We start from the raw sequence: 10,022 nt of genomic DNA on the forward strand, positions 1-10,022 counted from the left end.
TATCAAGGGCTCATGAGGGAGGGGGGAGTGGGGAGGGAGGGGAAAATGAGGACCTAATGTCGGGGGTTTAAGTGGAGTGAAAATGTTTTGAGAATGATGTACAAATGCGCTTTACACAATTGATTGCGATAACAGTTGTATGAGCCCCTAATAAAATGATTTTTTTTTAAAGCATCTTTTATATGGTCATTTTCCATGATGAACATGGTCATTTTCCTTGATGACTCTTCATTTAAACAACAAAATGTGTCATATTTAAAATCTTAATTAGTAAGTTAGAATAAATACTACGTGTTTCCTTGCTCTAACCTAAGGGATGACTAGCCTTTTTTCTGATGAGGACTGTCTTAACCTCAGCGCCATGGACACTTTGCGTTTGCTCATTCTTTGTTGCTGGACTCTGCCGCACATTGTGAGAAATTTAACAGCAGCACTGACTTATACCTACTGGCTGTCCATAGCAGTCCTATACCCCGAGCTATGACAGCTAACATTTACTATAGAAGTTGTTAGGTATCCCTTGGGAAATGGGGTTGGGGCGAAATCACTGTAAGCTGATAACCACGGCTCACATGCTATCTCTCTCAATTAGCTGTTGTGTTAGCCCCACTTTCAACAAGAGCTGAGAAGCACATAATTGAAAGCCCATCTCTACTGAGTGTCTAAAGAGCAGATATTCTGTGCCATTGATTAACAACATTCATAGGATTTAGGTCTCAGACAATCACGTGGTAGCATCAACATTCTGCTATCAGTTGTTTTTTTTTTCAGCCCTTCCTTGAGCGCTGGCCTCGGTGGGGGTCATCACCCCACAGGGAAGCCCTTGGTCTTTTCTATGTTGCCATACTTTTACCTCTCAGTTAGTCATTTCTGCCCTTTACCTTGTAGTATGCACATCACAAATAGGCTCTTGGCTTTGGTTTGTTTTTCTTTAAACAACTATTTCTTAACATTCTTATGTAGTACACGTCAAAATATTTATCCACTTTGCTGAACATGTTGTCCTGTTGAATTGGATTATGTATATTTTTCCATTTGAATACTGGATGATAGCTGCCAAAAGCAATTTTTAGGACATGTAGAGGTGTTGATCCGCTTCCAAATTCTCTCTTAGGTTTTTTTCTTCTGCTCAGAAACAAACTCAATTTTCTATCATTTCAAAAAAAAATAACTCTCTTCTTCCTTGATAACGTCCTCAATTTCTTTCTTCCCCCTTTCCTTTCATTTACCAGGACTTTTCGCAAAAGCTCATTTACTTTGTCTGCTTCTCAATCCTGTTTATTACCTGACCCATTTTGTCGTTCATTCCCACCAGTGCAATGAAGCGGCCTCACCAATGTCTCCAATAGCTCCCCAATTTCAGACTCTCTTCTCCTCAGCCTCGGGCACTATTCATTTTCTGTCACCTTTGGGACATCCTCCCTTTCGGACTTCTCTAAATCACTCTATTACCTTTCTCCTGCTCCTCTAAATATTCATTTTCTGTCTCTATGAATTCCTTTCTTTCCTAAAACGATTTTATTAGGAGCTAATACAGATATCAGATCATTCCATCATTCAATCACATCAAGCAGTATTGTAGAGTGGCTACCACAATCCGTTTCAGGACATTCTCTTCCTTCTTGGACGCCTTGACGTCAGCTCCCCTTGGCTCCTCCCCTCCCCCACGGTACCGCCCTTTTACTCTACTTGCTGTCTCCGTAGGTTCACCAATCTGACAACCAGAAAAAACATTCAAGAGAGTTACCCCAGTGCCAAAATACATTAAGCTAAAACTCAGTAATGAAAAACAAACCAACAAACACAGAAAAGTGCTGAAAACTAGATTAGGTCCAACGTGCATCAGCGGGGAGATAAACTGACAAGATTTTAACTGTTCAAATCAGGTTTCTCATTTTGAGCTCCTGTAGTCAACTCTCCTATGCACTCTGCTTTGTAAGCAGTCTCTTCCCATCCCTCTACAGAGGGACCTCACTGGAGCCTTATTTCCCGTGGAGATCTCACAAATGTCTCATGGGCTTCCACTGTCATTCAGAGCCTTCTGCAAACCAGAGTCTCACAAATTAGGCTCTGATACTATTCCACTCCTTTGGTTTCCGATTATATGATTTACAGTCCTTCAGTCACTGATGTTGGTGTGCTTATTCCACACGGACTTAGTTGACATCTCCCTCAGATGGCTGCTTATATGGAAACTAACCTTTAAGGCTCCAGTTGCTGTTTTATCTGGCACCTGGACACCACCTAATTTCTTCACCACTCTGCTATAGCACCCATATTCTGTGTTCCTTTCCTGAGGGCACTAGGATTTAGCTCAAGCCCCAGTTCTTAATTCTCTGTACACACATTATTGTTCATTAGCTCTGGTCATGTAGTGGTAACTCATTGGGCTGCTGTCTGCATGGTTGGAAGTTTGAAATCACCAGCGCCTCCTCAGGAGGAAGACTGGGCTTTCTTCTCCCATAAACAGTGATCAGTTCCAGGCTCAGAAATCCACCCCAGGGTCTCAATGAGTCAGCATTGACTGTGACAGTGAGAATTTTTACCTTGGGTTCCTTTAATCATCCTCATCTTCATTAGAATACTTGGCTATTTCTTATATGCAAGGGACTCCAAAAAGTTCATGGAAAAATTCCAGTATCTTTTAATTCCATTTTTCCCATGAACTTTGTGAAACCCTATCATGTATAATTTACCTTAGCAACGACAAACTGTTCTCGCCCCAATTCCAGAGCTAACAATACTAACCACAAAGAAGAAAGAAAAAACCCAGTTCCATTTCTCCTCAATTTTTCATTCTTAATGTGGGTTAATGTTACTTAAACTTTGCCTAAAGTAGAACTGTTTGGGTATTTGCTTGCTTTTTTTCTCTCATTCAGCCATGAACCTCAATCAATCCGGCCTCAAAGTTCCTATTTTTAAAAATATTTTCCATTTGTACTGCCTGGCTACAACCCTCCCCATCCCTTACCAAAATTCTGATATTGTTACACACCTTTCAATCAGCGAATGATTTGTCTGATGTTTTAAATAGTCCTGTGGGACATATGATCTTGTCAATTAGCTGTATATCATCATCCTTTTACTTCTTTTGGCCTCTTCTAAACTTGCTATCATGTTACATCAGGCAGTCACAATGAGTTTGCCACGTGTGTCTTCAGTCTCAAAGCCATGCAACCTGTTCACACTCTGTCTCGTCTATTTGAGATGCTCTGACTTCTCTTCCTTTAAAACATGTCTTCTTGAAGACCTTAGCTACTTGATAAAGCTCTTCCTCTGTCTTACAAAGACTTACATAGACCTTCTCGGTATGTCCGCTACACTCTGCCCATAGCCCGTTTAGTGTCTTCTATTGGTCAAGATTGTCAGGGTTTTAATTGGTTACTCCCCATAGAATATAAGCTTTATGAAATTAGCTATAATGTTTTCCTCTCTGATACAGTGTCAAATAACATTAATGTTTATTTATTGAATAATATGTAAATATTTATTGAATAAATGCATAGCTAATGTCATCATTATAAAGTAAAGTAATTTTATTCCAATTTTTACATGACAGAAGAAGGGCATGAATCCAATTTATCCAAAATGCAACAAAATCATTTAGACATGTGTTTAAAACATAGCAAACTAGGGTAAGGCCATATTTTATTCTCTTTAAAAGACCATTCCTGCTTAAACTTACTCTATCAACAATGGAATATGGAAGTTTAAATAAATGCATCATTTATGCTATGACAATATACTATTGTTTGTAGCACAGATAATCACTTTCTGTAGACTCAACAATATGTACCAGATCAATAAGTGTAGGAAAATTCACTGTTGTTCTAACTGACTTCTCAGGAAGAAAAAATGGTATAGTAATAGTCAGCAGGCTAAATGATATGCTGAAAACATTCTTACTTCTCATGAAAAATATAGGTTTGTAATTTCAAATTTTCAAACTGATAAATCTTTAAAATGTCTAAACAGATAATAGGTTCTCACTCTGGGCAAAAGGATTATTAATTTTCATATGTGATAAACTGTTCATTTTCAGCCATCTTTCACAGATAGATGTCTGACTCATCTTTTAAGGTCGGAATGAATGGAGACACATAGAACACACTTGTATGAGGACTTCCAAATGTTTCAGGCCTAAGTGAAAGAAATATAAGTGAAGACAATTATTCCTGACATATTAATAAGCATGTATCCATCATATTTCAATGTTAGTATTCTTGATCTCCAAAGATTCTTTCAGTTGTCCTTCTCACTCATTTATTGGTTGATAGTTAATCAACAGATACACAGTCCTTCTAAAGTTAGGTTTTTGTACCCAGTTTGGAGAAAGCAAAAGCAATTCATAGTCCCCACCGTCACAAGCCCTCACAGAAACTTGGGAAAGGAAAGAAAACCAGTGACTGTAATGCAGGGTATTTCTTCCCACATGTTCCAGAGAGCACTTTGAAATGCTAGTTCCAAGAAGGTGGGACATAATCTAGACATTGGAGTTCGAGATGTCAAAATTCTTCACCTTTGTAGAAATCCATTTGGGCAATTGTCAATTAAAGTCTGGGAAACAAAGTGCAATAAGAAAAGTGATAATCCCCGCAAATCCCAGGCTTATTTGATGGAAATCCCTCTTTGCATACTCATTGCTGCTGAGTAGATTTCTCCATGTTGTCATCTGATTGAATGAACTAGAAGAGTACCAAGGCTTTAGTCTTTCCTGGAGCTGACCACGACATCTTTCTTCAGAGGAACAGTTAGTGAGTTCAAATGGCCAAACTTTGGCCTTGTCTTCCTCATATCCTTCCTCATATTTTCAGTTAGCAGCCAAGTTCCTAACTACTATGCCACTCCTCTATTTTTGACTAGCACCTATTAATATGCCAGCTTCACAGAGTACTATTTGCAAAGCAGTCAAACAGTACACAAGACTCCTGTTCAGCAGGACATTTCATAAAAGTAGCCAGGAGACGTCACCCAGAAGAAAGAGCTCTGACTGCCTCATGTAGGTGGAGACAGATGGCGTGGAGTAGACAGAACACTCCATAAATGAAGAATTCTAGGTTGATGCCTGGGATGAGAAAAACCATTATCTATCAAGTCTTTAAAAAGAACACATACAGTCATCAAGATAAATTATCCTTCCATAATTCTAATGAGCTCAAATTCCTCAAAGTTACATTAACCATTAAGGCCAAGACAAATGTTAAAGCTGGGAGCTTCTATTTCCAGTCCTTTAGCTGGCTGAGTTTTGCGATGGTAGTCCTCACAAGCCAATTCTCATGATGGTGACTTGTCCTTGTCTCTGAAAAGTGACAAGTTTAGGGATTTAAGCCCCCAAATGTATCTTTTATAGTGGTCTTCCACATACCCTAAGAAAAAGAACTTGACTTGCTTATAATGGTATGATCTCCCTCAACATTTTTAAAAGACATTCCACAGTGGTGTCTGCTGTGCAGCTGAAAACAAGTTCAAATCCTGCCACCTGTAAATGCATGAGTTTATTGGCCTGGATGAGTGCGGAATTCCTCTTTGTCTGTAGACTCTTGCACTGCTTACTCTCTTCCTTTGATGGACAGTGATATTCTCTTTGCTGCTTGGGTGTCTTCTTGGTACACAGAAACATTTGTGATCTATCTGTGTTTTGGTTGCTGTTATTTTTATCATGAAATACCTGGAGTTAGAATTGCTTAGAACATGTATTATTCCTACACTATTTATTCTGGTGGTCCATGAATTCAACCTACCTTTTAAAATTGCTATCTCCAAATCAATCACTAGAATTCTTTGTTCACTCACAGACTGGCTGGGAAGAAAGATGCTGTTTTTCAAGCCTGCCTTTCATTTTCGTTTTTCCCCCCAACAGTTTTATCAGCATATAATTCTCATCTCATACAATTCAATTGTTCACCACATCAAGAAGAGGTGTACAATCATCACGACAATCAGTTTAAGAACATTTTCTTCATTGTTTTATTCATCATTAGTAGTTCCCCATTTCCCCTCAACCTCCCCTGCTATACCGCTGTGATAGTTACATAATTTGGTGTCAATTTGAGAGAATTAGGAGTCAAGGATTGGAGTCTAGTCCGTCAGTTTGGCCATAGCCAATGAGGCCTCTGTGTGGGTATGACCTTCTCCTGAGAATTCTGGGAAATCCGGTGTTTCCTCCTTGGAAGTGGGAGACACTTATCTCTCACTACTTCACTTCCTTGGAGATGCTCTACTGACAAGCCTGACTCCCTGCAAGACTTCCCTGAGGAGAAACCACATGGAACAAGCCTGATACAGAGAACACTGGACGTGGAGAAACCACATAGAGACCCCTGCCAGCACTGAGATGCTTACAGTGCCACTGGATCCAAAGTCTTTCATCCACTGGCTTGTGATCATCCTGCATTCAGCGTCATTGCATGTGCTTCGTGAGTTTGAAGAGGACTTTATAAATTGGTATCAGACTTATGGGCTACTATCAGACTTATGGGCTTGGACTGGATTGGGTTGGGATGCTATCTTAATGTACAATTACCCTTTATATAAAGCTCTCTCTTATACACATAGAAGTTACTATCGATTTATTCCTCTAGTCTACCCGGACTAACACAACCCCCAAGGAACCATTCATCCAGTTACTGTCCCTATAGATTTACCAATCCTGGGTTTTATATATAGAAAGTAATTTTTAAAAACCAACAACCACAACAAATTAAGGCAGATAAAAACCTCAATCAAAAGGAAAGCAGAAAATTTTTAAATTAAAACAAATTTTACGTGGTTCATAAGGAAGAGCAAATGATAAGGTGCTAAAGAACACATTCTCCATATTTCCAGAATTTTAGTGCTAACAACTCTGAGGAAACTGGAAAACAAAAAATTTAAAATAGCAAACATACAAAGGTGAAAACATCTTACAAGGTTTCATAACGTTCTTAACATCATGGATTTGACACCATAGATAATATTGTCACCTGCAAATAGACAATCTGCAGAAATGCATGATCCTCTAGAATAGACACCTCTCTTACAAACTACCTCCTCTTAACCTGGTGTAAGCTATTTTCAAATATTGGAATAAAGGCAATCTACTAAAATTTATATCCATAAAATATACAAAATAAGAATTAACTTAATATATTTTTTACTTCAAGTTTGCATCACCTGTGTTTAAAAAAATTGCTACTTTGAAAGTGTTCATTTATGTGCCATGAGTCCACATGTCTATTTCTCATTGGTGTATTCACATACGTACTTACTATTTGATCTCACTAGTGCCATAGTTCAGAATTTTTCCTTGTGGTATTATCTAAAGTCGGAGGAGCATACAATATTTGTTTTCTGTAAGCAAGGCTGGATTTTCATAAGGAATGGAAGAAGCCATACAGCTTGAACTTAAAAAAATTCTAAAAAGAAAAAAAATTCTGAAAACGTTAGGATATTAGGAAATCAATTATTCTAAACCTTTAACTCCAGAAAAATATACAAATCATTAGGAGGCATATTCCAGAATGTTGTCCATATCCAGTTATACACAATAATTTTCTTGCCTGTAGGAAATGAGAGTTAAATGATACTACAACTGCTGATGTTCCAATATGACTGGTGCTGAACTGAAGTAATTTATCTGGACCAGTACTTCTTAGGACAAAAATGTATGGGCTTGCTACCCCAGCCCATTTGATGAGGGGAAGAATTCAATAAGGAGTCAGTCCCTCTCAAAGAATGATAAAAAGCAATGATTACTAAGACTAAGGTTAAATGTGAGTTAATATTTGAAGGCCCAGCCCATCAATGAGTAGGGCTGTGTTAATGGGAGGAGGCAATAGGGAGCAATTACATCAGCAAGCTACTAGTAAATGATAGTAGTATAAAATTGAAGTGGATAAAATGGCTGTGTTATCAAATGTGTGAATTCTAGATTAAAAATTAGACTTTGGAAAAGCTATTTTAAGAAATTACAAAGTCAAACCCAAACTCACTGCCATTGAGTTGATGCCAAATCATAGGAAACCTATAGGACAGGGTAGAATTGTCCTTGTGAGTTTCTGAGACTGTAATACTTCACGAGAATAGATAGAAGGCCCCGTGTTTATCTCTGAAGCTTCTCGTGGTTTCAAACTGCAGACTTCTTGAATTGCACCCAACATACAGCCTAGGATAAGTGTTCTCAAATTTAGAGAATGTATGTAAGATAATTGTGAATTGCAGAAGCAAACCAGCATATGAATGTCTCCTGTTCTTCCTTATGAAGGTGTGCACACCCTAGGAGACCTTCTTGATTTGGGTGTCTATACTCCTAAGACTCCTGTCAGGAAGCTAGGATTGGGTCCAGATGGAATGAAGCTTCTGGAATCATGAAGACTCCCTGAGGTTCATGTGCTCTGTCATTGGCCTTTATATGCATCCCAGTGCAAGATGCTGTATTGACGGTAGTCCTTGTGAGAGGTAGAGTCTGTGTTCAACTGGACACTCCTGAGCAAAGGTAGGAGTGAAGCCCAGCCTATCAATCATGGAACAGCCTGATGTTACTTCTGGGGTGTGGCCTTTTTTTATAAGAGAGAAATCATCATCAGAGCTGAATTCTCGTTGACCCTGTGTCTTCTTGTAGAGCTAAATCCTACCTTTGGTTCCTTCATCTCCTCTTGGGAATGCCTGCCAATCACAGGAGCCATTAACAGACTACCAAAGGTAGAGTCATTAGATCAATCTCGGATTCATTCACCTCTGCATCCACCAACTCACCACTGTTTCCTGCTTCCTGTTCATCAGCTGCCACAGCCCCGTGAGTCAGGAGAAGTCTGATTTGAGCTGGACTGGGTTTCGCCCCTCAAACTACTGTGTAAGCCATATCTTGATATAGATCTCTTTTATATACAAACATACACAGTGACACTGGCTTTCTTCTTTAGAGAATCCAAACTAACATATCTCAAATTTAGATAATGTCTTTATTTTCTCAAAAACTGTGAATATGGAGAAAACATTCCAAAAAGAATACGTTTTAGGCTGTGAACTAAGGAAAGGTAAATCAATTTGATCAGATTTAGTCTAGAGATTTAATGTGAAAGTATTTTAATAGCTTAGTAATGAATCTGATGATCTGATGAACTCTGCTTGAAACAACGATAGCATTTGTTCATTCAAACAGGTAAAAAAATCTTGGAAAGTTGTATTGGGAGTAAAAGCTCACACTCTGTTTCCATTCCAAATTCATGATATAACATATTTGGCCAATACCAGGAGATTCTGTGGACATCAGGCTTTTATGGTTTCTAGATAATTTTAGTAATATGACAATTGAGGTATTATAGTGATTTTGCAAACATGTCTTCAGAGCTATGACATTTATTTCTAGGAAATGGGTAAAAGAAAAATGGTGCAGGAAACTAAACTAGCCAAAGGTGCTGTTAGTCATAAGTCAAAGGAGACAGCTTCTTAAGGTTTGCAAGTGACTGAAAGATAGCCATCCTATTCTGCAAGAAAAAAGAACTAAGTCTGAGGGGCCGGCCCCAATCCCAACTACTACGTGGACACCTGCCCCTCCCCTCAGAAGAATTTATTTCAAAGGACGGCACTGAATGTGCAGCTCCAGGAGGGAGACATATCTGATCAGAGCACATGGGAGCAGATGAAGGGGGAGGAGGAGAGAGTGGAGCACATCCTGGCCCACCAGGCCTTGAGGACGATGTTCCCAATTAGAGCAGCCAGTTCAAAAAGAGGGCCACATGGCCGGCCCCACTATGAGACATGATGTCCCTCACTGACCCATAGCCCTACAGGGGACAACACCGGAGAGACAGTGTGGGAACTGTGCCCGGTCTGATCCCACCACACCGAGGCAAAATACTAAGGGCGTGCAACAGAACAGCAAGGGAATGGAGTGGCAAGGTCCCCAGGGAATGCTGAAGGTGGACTTTGGGGCCAGGGATTGGTGCCCCAACAGACTGGACTGGAAAACACACCTAAAGGCCAACAAATAGTCCTTGAACTAACTACAAGTTTTTCTTTCTTGTGATTTGTTTTTTTTTTTT

The sequence above is a fragment of the Echinops telfairi genome, unplaced genomic scaffold (assembly GCF_000313985.2).
Source record: "Echinops telfairi isolate 266 unplaced genomic scaffold, ASM31398v2 ScPeMD7_3533;HRSCAF=4204_0, whole genome shotgun sequence".
Taxonomy (NCBI): domain Eukaryota; kingdom Metazoa; phylum Chordata; class Mammalia; order Afrosoricida; family Tenrecidae; genus Echinops; species Echinops telfairi.